The sequence below is a fragment of the Thamnophis sirtalis genome, unplaced genomic scaffold (genome assembly GCF_051295495.1).
Source record: "Thamnophis sirtalis isolate CommonGarterSnake01/CBP01778 unplaced genomic scaffold, rThaSir2_p1.2 scaffold_5, whole genome shotgun sequence".
NCBI lineage: Eukaryota > Metazoa > Chordata > Lepidosauria > Squamata > Natricidae > Thamnophis > Thamnophis sirtalis.
In genome coordinates this window covers 39,753,166-39,776,007 of record NW_028261385.1, presented here as the reverse complement: position 1 = coordinate 39,776,007, position 22,842 = coordinate 39,753,166, and positions in this window count along the sequence as shown.

Here is a 22,842-nt window from a genome sequence, read left to right as displayed (position 1 = left end):
TCCATTTGAGTAACAAAAAAAGATTCCAAGGAACAGTGAATGGATAATTTAAAAGTCCATGGCTATTGCTCTGACTATTAAAAGGAATGGCTATTGAAGACTTTATAGTTCTGACATTCTTGGTAATGCAGATATTCTTTTGGCTTACATCTTGCCAAGACCCAGCAATCAATGATGCAAATAGCAAGGCATAGCTCCACAATCTTAGTTTGGAAGGTTCATCCTTGAGTCCTTTTAATATAACTTTTATTCTTTCCAGCTACTACAATTGCTGTTCACAAAGTATCTTTAAAGGGTCTAATAAAAACATATATTTTCTTCAAATTGGTATCCTCTCCTGACTAAACACCTCTGCCAGATTGTTTCTAGTTCACAAAGGTATCAGTTACTAGCGAGTTTTCCCCAAAATATGACAGGGTCTTATTTTCTTTTTACCTACAAAATATGGCTTAGTCTTTATTATGGGGGGGAGAGTTTATTGTTTTGGGGTTGCCGGGCGGCTGCTGTCTTGCGAGCAGGCTCCCAAAGAGATGGGCACAGCCTCATGGGCAAATGGCTGTGTTGTGCTGTCGCAGCAGCACAACACAACAGCCATAAAGTGACCACGCTCACGAGCAGCCACCCAGCACACCCCCTTTGCAGCTGGGTACAGTGCCATTAACTGACCTAGGGGTATCGCCAAGCCCTGTGAGCACCTGTTCACCACTGCCCAGCTCCCGCGGCTTGGCACCTTCCAAATGCCAGTGAATGGCGCTCTGCATGGCTGCAGAGGGGGGTTGTGCGAGCATGGCCCAGCTCTCATTACGGAGCCAGGGCACCTCCACTATCATCCCAGCATGGATTTTTCTGTGGCTTCCAACCTGAGTCTTTCGGCAGTGGTCATTCTGGGCGCATGCTCTATGGTTGTGTGCCAGCTGCCTGTAGAGCATACAACCATAGAGCGTGCTCCCAGAGCAGCCACTGCCAAAAGACTTGGGTTGGAAGCTGTGGAAAAAGCCAGGCTGGGATGGTGGTGGCGGCAGAGGTGCCCTGGCTCTGTAATGAGAGCTGGGCCATGCATCCTGAGGCTGGGAGGTGGGTGAGCGAGAGCAGAACAGCAATTCCAGAACTATTATTTATGTTTTAGCCTCTAGTCTCCTAATCATCTTTGTTGCTCTTCTCTGCACTCTTTCTAGAGTCTCAACATCTTCTTTTGCATTGTGGTGACCAAAACTGACCAAAATTGGATGCAGTATTCCAAGTGTGGTCTTATCAAGGCATTATAAAGTGGTTTTAGTAACATGTGATCTTCATTTAATCTTTGGGGTTGGCTATAGTATTAGGTTTATACAAAAACTGTTTATTGGGGCTAAAGTTTAGAGGGGAAAGCAAATTATGGAACAGTTTTATGTAAAAAAGAATTGCGTGCCAGCAGAGTAATTTGGAAATATATTTACTGATACATGATACACATCCATAACCAAAACTTCCAGGTTCAGCCCATGTTATTTCCAGTTAACAAAGTCCCAACAATAGGATAAGGAAATGTCAGAAGTTGCCAATCAAGGTAGTCAAAATTGTACAAGAGGGTTTACCAATAATTTAACCTAAAGTATAAAGTACTTAAGTATGTTGATTTATTGCATATCATCAGGTCAATATCAACAGTTAAAAACCACATCATGATGGAAGGAAAGAAGGAAGGAAGGAAGCAGGAAGGAAGATGTTATGTCATTTCATGACCATATAATATACTTTAGAGTATCTGAAATGGGCAATTTTAAAATAAAAGGTTAACATAGTTGAAAGTGTCTTTTCCTTTTATTGTATCACAACAAAAAAGAAAATCCAGCTGCCTACATATTGATCTTCTGTCATCCTAAGACATGTTTACAAAATGGAAAGTAGCAAAGTTCTCAAAGAGGTTTTTCTCCATTTGTAGGTTTAAAGAATGGCCTTGAAATTATGTACTATTCCATGTATCTACCTTACAAAAAATCACAGTGACTTCTCATCAAGAAATGAGTTCTACTCCTTCTAAGAGTTTCATTTAAATGCAGTTGTGCTAATATCCTACAAAATGGTCCGCAGCCAACATTTAATCAAAAGTGAGGCTTCTTACAAATGTAATATTTATAGAATTTTAAACTAAGATGAAACTATTTTCAATAATGCTACCAAGGTTGCATAGGAATGCTCAACATTGGCAGCCTCTTTTACCTGAACAAAATATGAACATTAAGAAACCAAATCACATCCAACAAAATTGGTTTAATAAATATTTATTTGATCAATCAACCACTTGGAAATACTTGCCAGAATGGAAGCTTCTGAGGAGATTCCCCAAAATGACAGTGAGATATTTGTAGCTGTCAAACACAAAAGTGATTGTTTTATAACAAGGGAAAAGAATTATTAAGTGAATGAATGTGTGTGTGTGTGTGTGTGTGTGTACACGTATCAGAATTACAATAGAAGATATTTCATTCAATTTTTAAAAACCTGAGTACATTTTAACCTGTTTTTTCATTTTGCAAAAAACAAAAGCAAAACCCAGAAGATTGCTCTTCGATAACACTTATCTCTTTAAAGCTTATGGCATGTAAAATTGTAAACTTTTTACCATATTAGTATGAAAAAAGCCTAAAATGTCCAATCTCTCTCTCTTCCTCTGTTAAAATTTTATGTATCTATATGACCTGCAGAAACAGAAACAACCTGCTGACATTTACTGAAAATGTTAAATTGTCATGTGATTATGGCTAGTGATCATTTGTAGTAACCCTTATTTATTGGTTTGTAAAAAAAAGGAAACTGTTGAAATATTTGACTGGATATGCCTGCGGCTTTGTACATATATGGGCATGTTGCTGTTGAAAATCTGAAGCAGAAAATGTATTTTCAAAGTCCACAAAAACAAAGTAGCAAACTTGCAGTGGGTTCTAAATTGAATGCGTGTAGGCTAAAAGCAGACTGTGAAGAGGAACAAGTGACTTTCATAAATTAGACAGGAAAATAAAAAGCAATAAAACTATATCATGATAAAGACATAATGAAGCAGACTGGGAAAACTAACACCATTTTTTGGTAAATGTTGGTTAATGCATTACCGTGGCCATTCAAGAGAGGAAAATTGAAGTAGAAAAGAGATGGCTATTGGTTTGAACAGTAATATAACCTATTACTAGATTACAATATCTAAAATGATAAAGGGATAGCAAAAAGAAATACCGAGAACAGATACAGAAACTCTGCAGATGAACATCAATTGTTTTCTCAAGATAATATACAGTTGACTTTTAAAATATTGGTCCATGAAGAACTATAAGCTAATTAAATAAATAAGAAGGCATACCATCTCTCTTTTACTCTTAACATTTTATACTCAATTGTTAAATGAGGGCAATGAAGTGAGACGTATTTCCATTTAAATCCTATTCAAAGATACGTGAAAATGACAGGACAATTATGAATAAAAATTCCAAACCCACTCATTCCAATGGCAAACCACTGACTTCTAGGCAGCCACCGTGACAAATTAGTAAGCACTTTTGCTAGCTATGTCACCTTGTTTCCAAATGAATGCCAGTTCTCTCTATTACATGAGATTGCCTACATGATTATACAAACATGGATTTCATCAAATGTCATATAGATCATTTTCCATTGAAATAGCTTTAGAGATTTGTCCTGGAAGGTCTTTCAATGGTTGGAAAGAGGATATATGTTCCAATGATGGATGGGTGGAATAAGATGCAATCTTATTAAAATTGATATTATAATGGTTTGGATTCTATGCATAATCTTGTGGAAAGTGTTTTCTGTCTTGAACTTCATTATGATATGATAATTTCTTTTCAAATCAATATTCTTTTTCGTTGGACTTTAACATACTGGGACCGATATGAGCCATTCAATATATATTTTTGTCATCATTTTATAAATAGGCTGGCTGATTCAATGCATACATGTTACAAGTATTCATTTTATCATTGCTATTCTCAAGTAAATGTGTTCAGCTTTCCCCCTCCCCCATAGTAACTGAGGTAAATGAGTTTAAAATGTAAAGCTGCACTTGGGCAGAAGATAGCTGGATTGGTAGATGGTTAGATAGCAAGATAGAGAGATAGAAGAAAGAGGGAAGACTGGGAAAATTGTTCTGTTTTATCAGAGACATTGAAGCAATATAATAATAATAGTAGGAGAAATAAATGAAAAAAATAGCTATTGCTTTCCAATTAAAGCAGCGGTTCTCAACCTGGGGTTGGGACCTCTTTGGGGATAGAATAACCATTTCACAGGGGTCACCTAAGACCATTGGAAAACACATATTTTCAATGGTCTTAGGAACTGACACCAATTTGATGGTTGGGGTCACCACAACATGACGAACTGTATTAAAGGGTCTGTATTAAAGGGAAGGTTGAGAACCAATGAATTAAAGAAATGTGCACTTGCACCCAGAATGGAAAAGAGTAGCTTTCTTATTCTCACCAGTTACTTGTGGCCTTTCCGTTACTACACAAAAGGTAAAAGGGAGAGAAGAATGTTCAGAAGAGTTCTTGATTGTAACTGTTTTTGTCACTGTTTTTTTAGCTAAAAGGCTTCAGAAAGCTCTAAAATATATAAATGGATATGTATGAAGGAGGTGATTTTTTTTCATGCCTGTCTGAATGAGACACATCCAGGATAAAAGATTTGAAAAAATTGATTTGTGATTCTTCTTTATAGCTTTTGTAATCAGGCACAATAGGTCAACTGTAGTTACCCTGTTTGCCTCAAATACTCATCCACAGAATACATAAAAATAATTGATTACCTTCTCAGATTTTTATATTTTTCTTTTGAATTGAAAATGTTTTATGAAGATTATCCCCATGACTAAACCTTTAAACTAATTTGCTTGATGATGATATTGGTGCCATATACATTTAATATAAATACATGCATACATCTAATCGTAAGTAATATTAAACATTCTCTATCTTTTTAATTCCTCTTTCTTTACTATAAAAAAGTCAAGCTATAATGTTCTTCCAAAACAGGATCCCTGCTGAATCATTTTAAATTGCAAAGAGACAACTGCTGTAACTCAATGGTGTAATATGAAATCTGCTACTGCTATCCCTACGTGACAACATGAGGGAAGAAGCAATGTGACTTTGGAGAAAGCCATGGCTGAAAATGTTACCACCTGCTTGCTTGTTCCCATGTGTCACCCTCTTAAGTCAGCCTTCTGCAAGAAACTTTGATGTCTAGAAAGTAGTCTTTTACGCCATTGCTAACATCATGTCTTAGCATGTTTGTGGTCTATTTCAGAGTTTTCAGAGTGATAAACATTCTCTGCCCTCAGCCTTGAGAATAGCAATGGCTAACTGGTCCCTGCTAACAAATACTTACAATTCCTTATTCTGACTTGGTTCAGGGCAAAAGTGGTGGTGATATAGGGCAAAAGTGGTGGTGATGCCATATTGAGAAAGAGGGCTGAGAGGCACAGAAACTTTAGATAAAGTTTCAGCCACTTCTGACACTAACCTTTTTGGAGCAGAACAGAGATACACTTTAAGGCAGTATCTAATATCAGCACTGTGCTTTTAATGGCTTTTTGAAGTTTAACTTTACAATCTTCAGTTCCAAACTTTTTGCTGCAATAAAATTAGATTACTAGCCATCTGTTAACATGACTTAACCAACTGCTTGTTATTGTCTTATACTTAGTGGGGTTTTTTTCCCTTTGATTTTTGATCCCAATGATCAGATTGTGCTTTATCTCCAACAGGTTAAAATTGTTGAACTACAGCTAAGGAAATGTACTCTTGGGAGACTGCTTAAGTTATTTTGATTTGGGTTGAATTGACTTAGTTGGAATTTTTATTCATAATAGCTGGAACAGAATAACTACAGAAATTTAGTATAAAACAACTATTGAACTTGCCTAGTTCCAAAGGCCAATCGCCTTTTCTCGAAATGTATCAATCCCTACTTTGACAATATGCTCACACTTTTGTAAGGCACAATGGCTTTGCCAAATAAACATTACCCAACAACTCAAAGTCTTTGGAATACAAATACTATATCACAAAGTTTCTTTATAGTATTACAAAATGTCAAACCTACTGCTTCAGTAGCAAATCTAATAAATTATCTCTGCTGAAGCCTATTGCTCTAAAGAAGATTCCTATAAATCATTTCATATTGGAAATGCTGAACATAAAATCAGTGCATATTAAGCAAAGTTCAATTAAATTAAATAAATTATGTAGTTTAAGTTGTATTTAAACAAGATACTTTTATATAGAAAAAATACAGGTGACATCTGCATAACAAAAACTGTATATCAGGGTAACCTACATAGAAAAAATAACTATAGTTTAATAGGCATCATTGATATGAATTACCTTCTCACATGGAAAAAGGTGACCTACAGAGTCTTGTCACTCCATGTATGTACCTGAAAGTGACATTCCCAAAAAATATCCTCATGAAAAAATAATTACAAATTTGTTTCTCTAGCTCCTAAACAGAGCAGCTGCTATGAACACCTGCAGTAGTCTGTTAGATAGTCCCCTGATGCAGACTTATTATTGCATATATGTACTAAGTCAGCTAAGCATATAATTATTATTGTAATAATAATTATTAACTTTATACCAACTGTCAAGCAAGGTACATTTTTGTACTGAAGTCCTTGTGACAGGTGGAACTTTCTGTGCACTTCAGAAACTCATCATCATAGCTTTATTGTTCAACCCACAGGCCTCTTAACAGCAGTAATTACTACAAACTGAATATACAGAATTATAGGAACACTTTAAGGCAACATTATAATAATTTACATCCAAGCAAACCATAGCTAGGAATAAAAGAACTTCACTTGTGAAATGTGAATGTCATACTATTTTGTGGACAACCTTTAATTTTATAGACTTTAATAATTAATGCATTTTCTTAAGTGATCAGTTCATAAATACCTCAAAATTGGAGATAATATTATAGAAATAATAGAGGTACTCCTAATATAACATTATTTTTACTAAGATGATTTGTGGTGGCTCATATCATTATAGGGGCAGATACAGTTATTGTGGCTGAATTGATTGTGCTCTATGGAATCTGAGGATGTGAGTAAGGTGGCTCCAGTGAATAAGGTGACTCCGGTCTTGATCATTTGAAAGATAATCTTATGGCTTCTATGTGAGGCTGAAACAGGCTGCAGGACAGCCCCTCCTCAGGCTCTTCCTCTGCCAGAGTGCACACAGTGTGACTACTGTTTTTGAGACAACCCGGAAGCAAAATGTATTACACAGATGTTTTGTCTTTCAAACAGTGGTTTATATACAAGACACACATACACGTTAGGCAAATACCAAGCAAACAAGCAATCTTCTACTCTACATGGGAACCACAATGGAGAGAGATACACGAGGAGAGAGAGGCATTCTCACATGGCCTCTCTTATATAGACAGCTTCTTAAAGCAGCAATACCTCTGCTGACTCATTTCATCATCTTAATTTACAGCCTTACTTGGCTGGTCAGGTTTAAATCATCATTACCTTTTCATCCTCAATTAAGCTCTGGGGAATTTTGTGATTGTTGCTACTTGGATATCTGTTTTTTTTTTTAAATCATGAGGTACATATGTAACTACAATTGTTGAATGAAAAATAATACTTGCACTTCTAACTTTCACTTAGAAATATTTTAATAAATGAAACAGGAAAATAATCCTCAAATGATCTTTTGGTAACCTGTGATTACTCTACAAAATCACCGGTATTTGCTAATACCTCTACTTGCAATGGAGAAACTTCTTAAAGCCATAATAAAAGAATACTTTACAGATCTTGACAATCCTTTCCAGCTCTTCATCTGAGTCAAGTGGATGCCAAAAAAGTAAAGATGGTAAACTAGTAAGGACTGATTTCTGCATGGTGGTTGGAATAAGAAGTCCTAGTTGACAATCAATTGAATAGGAGCCAACAGTGTGTACCGCCGCTGACGGTGCGGGCTGAGGGTTGGCCGGCTGAGGGTGGGGGTGGCTGCTGCCGAGGCCTCCGGGCCTTGCAATCCTGGGCGGAGAAGGCGAAGGTTCATTCCAGAGCTGTGGAAGACCGTTGCACTGGGAGGCCTCCGCCCCAAGGATCCCCCGCTCCCCCCATTCGGATCACCCCCAAACCCAAAGGAGCCTGGGCGGGTTGCGTTGCATTGCATTGCATCGCTTGCATTGCACAGCATAGCATCGAGTTGCACGTTTTGCTCGCCTTTCCAGCACAGGGGTGCAGGCCAGGGAAGACGGGGTTTGGGGGCAGGGAGGAGGAAGGGGCGATCTCCCCCTCCATCTGTCTGTCCTGCTGCAGAGCTCCTCCCGGGGGAGGGGGAGATGGCGAGTGCTCTGTTCCCCGTTTGCAAGACCAGCCTTCCGCCTTCTTGTCCCGTTGGGAAGGGGGGGTGGGAGATAAGAAGGGGGCAGGCTGGCCTCACCGCTTGCATTTCCCCTATTCCCCCCTCTCAATATAGGTACAGAGAAAGAGTCAGGCTTCAGAAAGGAAAGGATATTTTTAATAATTTTCTTTGTCTGAATATGATTTCCCATTGAGGAAAAGGGGAGTTTTAATTCCCCACCAGTAAAAAAAAAAGTTTAGTCTTTAAAGGGCCCTTGTGTGACATCTGCCTCTGTGTGTGTGTGTGTGTGTGTGTGTGTGTGTGTGATCTAGTTGTGTTGTCTAAGTGCCAAGGCATTGTAGATAGGGAAAACTCTTATGCCAAGCAAATAGGCTTAACTAGGCCATTCTCTCTTGCACATATGGTAAAAAGTGTGTGTTGTACTGTTGTGGCCATGTTATCCCATAGCAGTGCTGCCTCTGAATAGGTTTCACAAGAGGAAGCATATTGGGGATAATTGTACATTATTACATAGCAGGTCTGTGCCATTTCATCTGTTGTTTAGATACATACTTGCAACAAATCTTGATACTGAAAGAAGTTTCTATTTGTCTCTCCATGTATTGGAGAGTGGGGCATCCATATTGCTTTCACCTTAAATAGCAGTATGTCTGGTCCTGTCTTGGTATAATTTCATTTTGGATGGAAACATCAGTATGACTGTATGTATGGGACATTCAGCAAGTTCTACAAGCTTACAAAACATCTTTGTAAGGCTATAAAACTGTGTCCCAGTTTGTCTTCAAGCGCATTTACTTCAGCTGGATTTTCTGTAGAAATAATATACTAGTATCTTAAAGCACAATCTAATATAAAGCCTTAAGTGGCAGCTAATTTTATCAAGGAAAGGTATGTACAGTATATTATATAAACTGTAAGTAAATCTAACACTGTCCTCTTAATTGAGAGATTAGAGAGAGGGAATGGGACTGGATACACAGGAGGAAGGTCTTCCAGCCATTATTTTCAACCAGAATAGTTCAGAAAAACCAGCCTACATAATTCACCTCTGTATTTCCCTCTCTCCTAGTATAAGACTAGGGTAAGAAAGATTTTACAGCCAGGTACCAAACTGTGTTCCATGGTTTTCTGGCTAAATTCTTTTCGAAGATTAACAGTCTATTATGTAGAGAAGGGTTCACCGACAAAAGGGCGAACGACAAAACCGCGCCCGACTAAACTGTGGTGACAAAACCGCATGTTTTAAAGCGCTCTGACGAATGAGTGCTGAATTGTGCCGACAACAGAGCGGCGCTGTAAAACTAAACCTAACCCTAACCCTAAACCTAACCCTAAAGCTAACCCTAAAGCTAATCCTAAACCTAACCCTAAACATAACCCTAAACATAACCCTAAACATAACCCTAAACCTAACCCTAAACCTAACCCTAAACCTAACCCTAAACCTAACCCTAAACCTAACCCTAAACCTAAACCTAAACCTAACCCTAAACCTAACCCTAAACCTAACCCTAAACCTAACCCTTACCGTAACTTAAATCGCCCCTCTGTCGACTGAAATCGCCCTTTTGTCTCCGCACTGTTGTCGCCGCGCTGTTGTCAGCGCATTGATGACGTCGCGGTTTTAACGATGAGGTTTAGTCGGGGGTGGTTTTGTCATTCGCCCTTTTGTCGGGTCACGGTAGAGAAGTAAGTGGGAAAAATAAAGTATACCGTGTTTCCTGCTATTAATCTCTGTTCCACAGGCATATTTTTGAAATAGTACTTAGAAGTGCAATAAGGAGCAAAATATGTATTGTTGGTAATGATCTTGAAGAAATCCACGGGCTGACTAGAGCGTAGTAAAAGTAATTTTTTAAATCTGATTGTGATGACATCAGTGCCTCACCAGCCATAAATCTCACCGCGCGTCACTGACTGGACGCTAACATATGAAGAAGAGTTGCAGGAATTTAGTTCAATGAAAAGAAGGACTAGGATTGATATGATAGCAATATTCCAATGTCTAAGGGGCAGACACAAAGAAGAGGAGGTCAATCTATTCTCCAAAGCACCTGAAAGCAGGACAAGAAGCAATGAGTGGAAACCAGTGATGTGCGGTGAGGGTTACCGTGGGTGAGGCAAGAGTGTAGCAGTGGTGAGAAGCAACGTCCCCGCCGCTGTGTCCAACAGGCGTCTCGCGTTTATGGTAGACATAAATGCGAGACGCCTGTCGGACACAGCAGTGGGGGTGTTGCTTCTCGACGCTGCCACGCTCTGCCATCTCGCCCCCGCCTCCTCTGTCCCCGCTGATGTTCCAAAAGTATGCCGTCGAGGAGCAGCAGAGCTGGGATCTTTGCTGCTCAGGTGGTCCCCTGCAGCCAGCCCAGCACCGAGCGGGGAGGAGGAGGAGGAGGAGGAGGAGGAGGAGGAGGAGGAGGAGGAGGAGGAGGAGGAGGAGGGTGAGGAGGGTGAGTCTTTGTGCCAGCCGGCCAGCCAGGCAGGGAGCAGGTCGGGCGGGGGTGGGTGGGCTGGCTGGCTGGGAGGAGAGCGGTGAGTTTTTGGGCCGGCCGGCTGGCCAGCCAGGGAGCAGGTCGGGTGGATGGGCTGGCTGGCTTGGAGGAGAAGAGTGGTGAGTCCTTGTGCTGGCTGGTTGGCCAGGCAGGGAGCAGGTCCGGCAGGGATGGGTGGGCTGGCTGGCTGGGAGGAGAAGAGAGGTGAGTTTTTGTGCCGTCCGGCTGGCCAGGCAGAGAGCAGGTCGGGCAGGAGTAGGTGGCTGGCTGGCTGGGAGGAGAAGACTGGTGAGTCCTTGTGCCGGCCGGCTGGCCAGGCAGGGGGCAGGTCGGGCAGGGGTGGGTGGGCTGGCTGGCTGTGAGGAGAAGAGCGGTGAGTCCCTCCCTAGCCAGCCAGCCCACCCACCCCCGCCTGACCTGGTCCCTGCCTGGCCGGCCGGCCGACACAAGGACTCACTGCTCTTCACCTCCTCCTCCTCCTTCTCCTCATCCTCCCCACTCAGTGCTGGGCTGGCTGCAAGCCGGGGCAAGCCACCTAGTAGAAAATGCCGGGCAAAGAAGAAATTGCTGCTGAAGAAATGGCGGCTGGTGGCCCAGAGCAACCTCTCCAGAATCACCCTCGATTGCGCAGTCCTCAAGTGCAAGACATGATTCGCTGCTCCCAGATCAGGAGGCGGGAGAATCAGTGCCTCCTTTGCATATTAATTTTTTTGCTTTTTAACTCTTTCTTAACTTTTAAAAGGCGAAAAATTCCTTATGCAAAGGAGACCCCAAGTTCTCTGGCCTCCTCCTAGTTAACACTGAGAGCAGACACCCAGCCAATGTGACTTGAAATCTGGTAGCAACTATCCTGGCTTTAATTATTTTTAAAAAATTCTTTAAAATTCTTTCTTTTCCCTCAGGAGACTGGTGAGGCCCCGCTTCCCTTGCCTCTAGTGACTGCACGTCCCTGGTGGAAACTGATCAAGGAAAGTAGCAACCTAGAATGAAGGAGAAATTTCCTGACAGTGAGAACAATTAATTAGTGGAATATCTTCCCTCCAGAAGTTGTGGAGGTTCCAACACTGGAGGTTTTAAAGAAGAGATTGGACAACCATTTGTCTGACATGTATGGGGTTTCTTGCTTGAGCAGCTAGAAGACTTCCAAGGACCCTTTAAACTCTGTTATTCTTCTCTTCTCTTGAGTAGCTTGTTAGGCATAAGGTCTAGTGTCATATTGCAGCCAAATGTCTTTCTTGTGCTTCTGAATGCTTCTTAATAACCGTTTCAAAGTTTTGAATATTATAATGTAGCAATAGTGATGGAACATTCAAAAAATATCATGTGAATACATCCCCAAAAATTATAACCATGACTTTATTTGCCAAAGGTTGGGTTTAATTTTTTTTCTCCTAGAGGTGTGTTAATAATCCATGGACTGACACTTCATTTCTGTATCATAATGATGAGGCCATATTTTATCAGCTGTCAGATACTGGCAAGAAATTTCATATTCTCATAGCATGACAACAATTGCTGGCAAATTACAACTCTTGAAGCTTTCATCTCAGTTATCAGCATAGACAGAACCGGCAAAAGCCTTCCAATATTGAAGAACATCAATAATGTTTGCTTTGGAATGCCAAGCTTGACAGCAATTTCTCTTTCATTTATTTGTCAATTGTTCTTAAACAGCTCATCAACATTTTTCACGTGAAACCCATTGGTTGCCTTTACAGGTTATCCACTTTATCCTTAATCACACAAATCAGTTCTTTACTAATTAACTATCTTTACATTTATTTATTTTTTGGTCATATCAATGCAGTCATCATGGTAAACAGCCTGTATTTAGCATGGAATTTTAAATAAACTACTACAAAATTTCAACCATGGCATATTACTTAAAGCACACTGTACTCAAATATTCCATTTTCCCAATCACATTATCTGACTAGCCCCACCAATTTCATCTTACCTTATATCTATCTATCTATCTATCTATCTATCTATCTATCTATCTATCTATCTATCTATCTATCTATCTATCTATCTATCTATCTACCTACCTACCTACCTACCTACCTACCTACCTACCTACCTACCTACCTACCTACCTACCTATCTATCTATCTATCTATCTATCTATCTATCTATCTATCTATCTATCTATATCTTCTATTTTTAGATACCGCCAACTCAAAATTAATTCATAATTTGCAATAAAATATTGGTTTGCATTCTAATATAACCATTACATTTAAAAAACGTACATTATTTTATGTAGGGGTGGGAAAAATACTATTTATAGAATATGCTTAGTAAATTTAATTTTTAAATGGCTTTTTGTGGCTTTCACGTTTTTTCCCATTCTTTTTTTTCTTTTCCTTAGACCTTCTGTGCATTTATCTTTTTTTGTCTTTAGATGAAATATAGTTCAATAACAAAAGCTGTGAGCAGATACCCTTTATTTCCAACAGCTTCATTAAGAACCATTCAAGAAGATGTCAAGCAGGAGAGCTGGTCTGTGAAAAATCTAAAGCACTGTAGAGTAGGTTGTATTAAAAAAAGGCTGACTTGACATTATTTCAGCAGTTATTAGTATTTCAGTGGTTTATTTTCTTTCTTTAATAGGATTCTGGAGGGAGAGTGTTGTTTACTCACAATCGAACAAACTTTATTATACAGAATTGCACAGCAATAACAACATGAACCTTGTCTTCAATTAAAGCATCTAGCAAAACATGGTGCAACTTTGGAGTCCTTGGTGCTTTCTGACCTCAGAGTTACCTAGTTGGGTAATGAAATGTCTGAAAGAAAACAACCAAACTCAGAAAGTACCAAGGACCCCACAGTTCAAGCCTGAGCTAAATATATTCTCTTTGACTGGAATGGAACAACTTTTCTAACATTCTGTCATATTCTCATCTAACCAAACTCTTGCCTGATAAAGAACTATAACTCAGAACAAAGTAAAGCAAAATAAAATGTTGAACTGGATTCTTAGGACATCAGGAGAAATTGCATCTCTGATTGCACCTCTGGACTTTACCTTATATAGGTGAATAATGCCTTTTTATCAATAAGGTCAGAAATACAATGAAATTTGGACAGATCATATGATGGGCTCCTAAATAAGTGGCAAGGAAAGTAGTGTTTCTAGGAATCCTGTATATTCTGTGAAAGTAATGTATCTTTTGTCATAGGCTGTCTTTGGAATGATAATATCCCACCCTTTCTTTTATTCTTCCGCTATCCATTACAGCAATTGCTGCTTGGAAGAGGGCTGCTCATTCTGTCAAATATGCAGATTACAAAGGATGTAGCTTTAGCATCTAGCTAATATGAGTATTAACAAGTTTGTAGAAAAAGTCAAGACTGGAAGATGCAAATATATTATAGGGTAATCTTACCCATCTTGCATATTATAGAACAATAAAAATCTTGATTTAATGGGGTGTCTGTTAAAAACAAATGCCAGTTAAGTTTATTTCATTCTATACATTTATGTCATTTGCATAATCATGTGATTATATCAATTACACTAACTGTCTGGAATAAATTTAATTTTAGCAATCCTTGCTGTTTTGGCAGGATTTTCTGCCAATTGAAGGAAAAGTCCAACCTTAATTTTTGCCTAGTATATCTGAAAGCCATTAATTTTAAGCTTAACTGTATTAGTAATAATATGCATCACTGAAATATTTTAATTTGTAGTGTTATCTGTTTCTAAATGCAAATGAATCTAAAGTGCCTTTGATTCAGATCAGCTGTAGCAACAATTTCTACAGGAACTTTCAACAGTGGCAGAACTGTGCATTTACCGAACTCTTTTTCAGCTCTTCTCTTTCTAATTCACTGTTCTCTATTCTCCTTTATGCAGATTCCAGTCTAGAATACAGTCTATTTCCCTAGAGCAGAGGGTCTCAACCTTCCTAATGCCATGACCCTTTAATACAGTTCCTCATGTTGTGGTGACCCCACAACCATAAAATTATTTTATGTTTTCCGTATTTTTTCAAAAATATGTATTTTCCGATGGTCTTAGGCGATGCCTGTGAAAGGGTTGTTCAACCCCCAAAGGGATCCTGACCCACAGGCTTAGAACTACTGCCCTAGAGGCTTGATTAAGATTTTCTCATTATAGATTGTGTCTGAAGCAAGCCTTTTGGGGAACTTTCTTAGTTCAACTCATTTTGCTGGATAGGTTCTCTTCCAACATAAGAAGACAATTTGGCATGTCATGGTCTTAATTTTTTGTCAGAACTACCTGCTTTGGTAAAAAATCTGGTTTAGCTAAAATAAAAAGAGGATTTGGGATCTAGATATCCAAAATGATAGAACCAAAGTTTCCCATCTTTTTTATACCGTAATTGCTTCTTCTCCCTGAGCTGACCTTAGATATTTCTTTAACATCTTATATGCTCGATTTGTTAATAAGTCTAATTGGCATTATGGCCAAGAGTTTTTAAGTCTTCCCCTAGGTGACTACTCTTCAGAAACATCTAAGAAGGTTTCAGAATTCTTATCAACAGCTAAAATTGCTAGAAAACGTATAGTTCCTCCCTCATGATAGCTGATAATTGTCATGATATTCTTGCAAGTTTTTAAAAAAATATATAGTTATATAATAAACAGAAGCAAACTCAACATTAGAACACACGAAATTGCCAAGAAATAATGAAAATCCAAAATTAAGAAATTAAATGAAATTAAGAAAAATAAGTAATAATTATGGTTTTGACACCTTCTTTACAAAAATCCTCTGTTCCCCAAAACTGTGCTTCCAGGTTTTTACTACTCTTAAAGCATTTAAGGCACAAAAATATTACCTCTTAAAATTTACTAGGTTGTTCTCACATGCAAAGCATCTGATTTTAATTCTTATCCTACACTGCTATCAGCTCACTGGCCATGCTTGTGCATCTCAAGAAGTACAGCAATACATAGTGCAGATAGGAGCACACGGTGTGCTCTGAGTGTGTATGTGTGCAGGTGTGAGGGAGGGAGGGAGGGAGGGAGGGAGGGAGAGAGACAGACAGAGAGAATATGGTCTATATATTATCTAGGACCCTTGGTAGTGCCGTAGTTAGAATGCAGTATTGCAGGCTGCCAAAGTTCAATCCTGACTACCTCAAGGTTGACTCAGCTTTCCATCTGTCCAAGGTCAGTAAAATGAAGACCCATTTTTTTGAAGACAATATGCTGACTCTGTAAACTGCTTAGAAAGGGTGGTAAAGCACTATGAACCAGTATATAAGTCTAAGTGCTGTTGTTATTGCTATATACTCAAAGTCTGCCCTCTTGTTATGAATGTGTGATATAGGCAATTGGAAGGGGGGTTGGATTCCAGTCATGTCCTGTGCCCATTATCTTCTGACACTTTTCTCTATTAACACATAAACAATTTCTGGGTTTAAGGTTACAGGCATTAGCATTCTCCAAAAATTGGGCATATATATTATAACTTTAGGTAAATTACAATAAATTCAAAGTTTACAATATTTGATTGTAGCAGAATACTCAAACATCAGTTCCTTAGTTTCAATGGTTATTTACAACAACTCTAAAAGTAGTTATAACAATTTACTTCTACAAAGGTTAATGTTGGACAATGCAAAACCAAATAATACAAGAAAAAGGAAAATATCCATTGTTTCATTTCACACACAGTGCTTCTAGTTAATCATCCCTTAGAATTTTTGAAAACCAATTTATATTGAAAAGAACATCTGGCATTCCAGCTTAATGATGTCCATGGGATTAAGAGTGAGAAGGACAGGTACAATTTTATATTAGTACAAATCTGTCGAAATAAAAAAAAATTAGTAAGATTAATTCTATAAATCAATTGATGTGGAAAGACCATTAAACATAAATCACAATGATTCCAGTGGTTGATAATCTTGATCTTGGTACATGAAAGATTAAACAAAAATTTCCATGAGTGTCTGAGTGGCTAATTTTTCCAAAGAAGCACATTCCAGAAAGCCAATTATATGTGTGCCTAGTCAGAAATACACTTTGAGTGTAGGTCTGGTATGTAGCTTAATCTTTTATAGTCCAAAATCCATTTATTTGCTTTTGGAAAAGTTTCTAAGCAATGCTGTCTCTCTCAGAAATTGAGGCAATGAGATGTGAAAGAAAAGTTGTCCAGTCCTGAAAATGGGAATTAGATGATAGCACAGAGCTGTGATGACAACCTATGGCACGTGAGCCATATCTGCTGGCACATGAGTCATTAGCTTCAGGCAATGTGTGTGTCAGCCAGCTGATTTTCTGCTCTCCAGAGAGCAGAAGGGAGGGGCTTTTGCCCTCCCCCAGCATCATGAAAGCCTTTGGAGCCTGGGGAGGGCAAAAAACTGGCCCAACTGGCCTACTGGAAGTTCAGAAATGATCCGGCTCCCGGAGGGCCTCTTGGGGATTGGGGGAGGCCATTTTTGCCCTTCCCAGAGTCCAGGAAAGTGTCTGGAGCTGGGGAGGGAGAAAAACAGACCCAAAGGGTTTACCAGAAGTTTGTTTCCAAACTTCCAAAACGGAGGCTTTCCTGGAGCCTGGGGAGGGCAAAAACTCCCCCCTCTCCCGAGGAAGTACCAAGCTTGGAGGTGAACAGTGTGGCATGCATGGGGGGACTGTGGGTGTGCATGCACGCACATGTGAGGTTGCACTTTGCGTTATGGGTGCTGGCACACACGCAAGCTATTGCATGCGCTCAAATTTTTGGCACCCAACAAAAAAGGTTAGCCATCACTGGCATAGAGGTTGTAAACTAGCTAACTTAACAACTGTAAACAAACACTAAATTTTTATGCCAATATAGAGACTTTTGTTAATGCAGCTAGCACATTGCAAAGCAAGGCAAAATAAGACAGGGCAACAAATATGAACAGATACTTGTTCTTGTTTTTTTTTTTTTAATGTTATAAATCTATGCATGAGATCTTTATATTTTTCTGCTTCTGTTATATATTCCCCTTGTAAAACTTGTTTATTGTAATAATGTAATATTACAGGAATAAGAATGTAAAGGGATCAAAAGTACTTGCTTGCTTGCATGCAGACATGCTTTATTTATATCGTGCCCTTCCTGAATCTCATGATACAAAACTAGAGGAATGATGCAATAAACTTGAATAAGCTGTTAAAGGTGAATGTGGAAAAAGGCTGCCAAAAATGAAGAAACAGAAGAAAACAACTGCAGGTGAGAAAAAACTGGAAATTACCAAGTAAAGGTTTTACTTAAACTTTTCCAGAGATTGACATTGGCCAACAGATTGGAAGAGGTTAATCTGAATTCTTACAGAAAAGAAAAGAGAAGAAAGGAGAGGGAGGGAGGGAAGGAAGGAAGGAAAGACAGAGATTTAGCTATGAGAAAACTTTGAACTTAGTGTCACATGCCAGAAAAAAAATGCTTAGATTTATCCAATAAGAATTAGGGCCCTACATAGGAAAATATATGCCAAATGTTCAAGCTGTATTTGGAAAAGTCCAAGGAACATATTGCTGTTGTGTGATGGATAATTGAAAAAGCCATAGAATACAAAAAAGAAATCAGTATGCACTTCATTGATCATAGAAATGCCTTTGATTGTGTTGATCTTGTAAAACTGTGGAATTGTTCAGAAAAATGAGAATCACAGAACAATTCCAGAATGGCAAAGGGGGATGACAAGACTTCAAACCTTTTATTTATTCAACCTGTTTTCTGAATATACATGAAAGGAAGCTGGATTGGAAGAGGATGGCTATGGTTTTAAAACTGGAAGAAGAAACATTAATAATTTGCACTATGCTGATAATGTTACTCTGACAGCCAAAACTGCCTACAAGAGTCTACAAGCTGCAAGAAGGAAAGACATGGAGCACAGTGGGGGGAAAATGGGACAAAATGAAATATAAATGAAACCAAACTATGATATCAGGTAGAGGACTGGTAATCCCTGTGATATTTTACAAGAGTGTAAAAAGCAAGACAGAAAGAGTACTATGCTTTGTTGTTGAATAAGACTCCTGAGAACATCATGGACAGACAAGAAAATGAATGAATCATCAAACAAATCAGCCCAGAGTCCTCACTTGAGACACAAATGATCAGGCTCAAACTTTTCTACTTCAGACACATCAGGCGAAGACCCTCTGGAAAAAGCTCTAATTCTGGAAAGGTAGAAGGAAAGAGAAAAAGAGGATGATAAGCAAGGTGGGTGGGCTCCATGATTATTGGTAATAAGTGTACTATTTGAAGACTTGAAAGACCAATTAAAGAAAATCTAGGTGGTCACTAAGAGTCAACATTGACTTGAAGGCACAGGTGGGATTCAACCAGTTCTCACCGGTTCACCTGAACTGGTAATTAATTGCTTATGCAGTTTGGAGAATTTCCTGCTGGCAGCTGGTCTTCGGGTCTCTGCCATGCATGCATGGGGGATAGAGCACATGTGCCCCCCTACATGTGGGGGTGGGGCACATGTTGTGGGCCATGCATGGATGTGGGGGGGCAGGGCATATTCACAGGGGATGCATATTCATTGCATTTTGGGGGTTCAGAACACTTTGGACACTCAGTCCGGAAAAGGTTAGCCATCACTGCCTTAAAGCTAATGCTGTTGAAAGGAGATTTAATCATATATTTTTATGCTGAAGGCTGCTGTATTAAGTCACATTTGCTACTGAGCTGCTCATGTTTTATTCTTCTGTTGTGGCCAAACCTGGCTCACCTAAAGCAACTAAATCACTTTGAAGATACAAAATAAATGTATTAGCATGCAAACAACAAACAGTGTACACCAACTCCCATCAAAGCATTGGCAGCTTGCTAAGCAGCCCTGAGCAAAAGCAGACCGTAGCTTATATAACTTTGTCCTACTATATTTCAAAGACAAGACAAAGGCAGACACCGTGTAAATTACAGCATGACATTGGAATGTTTTGATAAACCCATATGGGTGACCTTCTTATTATTTATTCCTTCCTCTTAGGTCAACATGACAGCTATCTGTGAGATATGCTCAGTGAATATAAACAATTTTGTTTACTGGGCCACTGAACCTGTCTAGTTCCTTTCCCTCTCACCATTCAGGGTCACTTCAGCTTGTGTGAATGTTTTGTCTTCAGGCAGTTCACCTGTATGGAGGACATTTCATAGGTTTCATAGTGAATGCAGCTCATATGCGTTTATTTGGAAGGATACCTTTTACAACACACTCCTCTATTCTACTTGCCATAAAGTCTTCATACTTCTATTTTTCATCTGCTATGCTAGATGATCAGAAATGAAAGCTCTTTACTTTCCATTTTCTTAGTACAGAAAAGTTTACTTAGTAAACTTAGTAAAAAATTCTAGGAATATAGCAAATTTTCTTTCTATTAGTCTGACCATTAGAAGTTCTAGACTTAATTTTTATTCTTGTGGAAGCCTTTTAATAGTTTCAGATTATAATCACCAAACTTTGTTATTTGTCTTTCTTGCATACTGTTCTCATGCCTTTTAGGGTCTTGGACCATAAATCAATAAAATGAGAAAGAACCTGTTTTTCACAGAAGATGATGGACAATTTGTGTGAAGTATTAAGAAGCAAATTCAGCATCAAGATAAAAATAGCTGAGGAAAAAGGCACAAATCGCCTCCATGTGAATAAACAAATAGGTGGTGGGTTTGCCAAAAGAGTTAATGAGGAATGTTTCTTCTACACCTGAGTGCAATACAGGGTGACTGTGTTCCTGTGCATTGATATGAGCTTCATCTATACTATTGTGACTAAAATTAGCAGGTACTAGGTTACACTGGTATTTAATGCAGTACAACACTGGTGAGGTGTGTGAAAAAGATGGAGAACATTCTTACAGTGATCATCAAAGGACATCAAAAGTGAAAATAAATTCCTTACAATCTACAGGGAATAGCTGTAGGACTAGTCTTGGAACAGGGAACAATGCTCTTTGTAGTATGTCTAGTGCTTCAATCTTCATATGTTCAGGAGAATTTATAACAGGCAAAATATGTACATGGTTGGATACATATATTCTGCATCAGTATTATTGATCTTCCTCCTCCTTCTTCTGCCATATTCGTCATTGGACGTTGGCGATCATGTTGGCAATCTTATTTTTTATCAACAGCCACATGAAAAAGTGCTGCTGAGTTTTTTCCAAACCATGGATAAGTGATATCCATACAAATTTGCTGCTTTCATGCAAATGACAGAAGCATCATTATGCTGCAGCTCTGTCTCATTTAGACATGCATGTGAGATTGCAATGGACATAGAAAAGAGGCAGCTGTTTATGTCATAATATGGCTGTCACCAAGTGAAACTCCATATCCCTCACCCCTGCACAGACTGATGCTTCAGTTTCAATCTCAATTCAGTTTCAAAGGAAGATTTTTCCACAATCAAGGGAACAACAATATAAGTCCTCTTCTGATCTTGTTTAACACTACATGAGGGATGGAAGGGACAATCTGGGACTCGAGACTAGGCTAGGCATATGTAGGATACATTTATATATGGTTATTTCATACATCTACATATTGCCTATCTTCTAAACATTTCTAAACAGTGGGAAGATTTTGGAGCTAGAAATTCAGAATCTTACATTGTTGGCTTAAGAATTCTGGAAGTTGAATCCTACAGGTCATAAAGGGGCCGTAGTTGCCCACTCCTGGTTTAGCAGAATGGTTAAGATGCTAGACTAGAAACTGGGACATTTTAGACATGAAAGCCAGCTGAGTAATTTGGGGCTAATCACTCTTTGCAGCTCAACCATTACACAGGTACTTTTTGTAGGGAAAAGAGGAGGGAGCAGCACTATGTACCTGACCTTACTGTATAAAATGAAAGCATGATATACATCTAATAATAAATTATTTCTTTTTGGATTTTAATGCAGCCTATAAAAAAAATTGAGGTGGGATCAATGCCAATTTTTTTCCAGAAAAAAACCTGGGAGGCAGAAAAACCAGTAGCAAAATCCTCTAACAATATAATCTTCTTTGAACTATTTCACTAAGTGTTTAAAATTGAACCTTCAGTTAGTGGTGTGTGTGTGTGTGTGTGTGTGTGTCTGTGTGTGTGTGTCAAACCTATTGAGACACTATGGAGCTTGATTAAGCTCATTGTTTTGTCTAAAAATTGTAGGGAACGGCACCCCATGTATCTCTCTAAGTGATTAGCAGAACCTGTGTTTTTGTACTCTGATGAAAAGCAGTTGTTTTTTATGAGTCACATTTCATCTATCATCTACAATGACACTGAGAATTTGCAAACAGACTCTTGATTGTGCATGCCATTGAATTTCTGTTAGAAGTTGGATGGCATAATGATGGTACTAAGAATAATTTAGGGAACATCTGCTTTCTAAAGTTTAGCACCTGTACATAATTTGATTGGAATTATTTTGAAAGGCAATGCAACACAATATGGTATCCACCACAGTTCAGGAACCTCAAGTTATCTTAATTCAGTGTAGATTTTTCACAGTTGTCCCAAATTTATCTACTGGCCTTTTTTGTATGTATCTTTATGATTTGCATAATTTGTTCTGATGTTCTGAGTTTGTTCTCCTATAAATTAAGGAGATCTAACAAACCAGTAAAATACATTTGCTAAGAAATACTTCCAAAGTGAATTCTGCCTGAAAATAAAAGCAATTCTCTTAAGGAAAAATGTGTTATATCAATCTGAATTACTATTGACAAATGAGTTGACTGGTGGAAGAGTATTGAAAGTTTTATTTCCAATCTCACTTTAGCCTCAAACAATATGCCACAATTCTCTTAACCCATATCCCTCTATATAATAGGGATGTAGATAGTAAGTAAGATGACCTTGTCAGAGATACCCAAGCTCCATTATTAAAAGAATATCTTAAGAATATTAAAAGAATATTAAATATTATTAAAATATATTTTAAGTTCATAAGAAACAGAAACAGAAAACATGCAAAAGAGACTCAGACATCTCCATATTCACATGCGTACAAATAGTAGG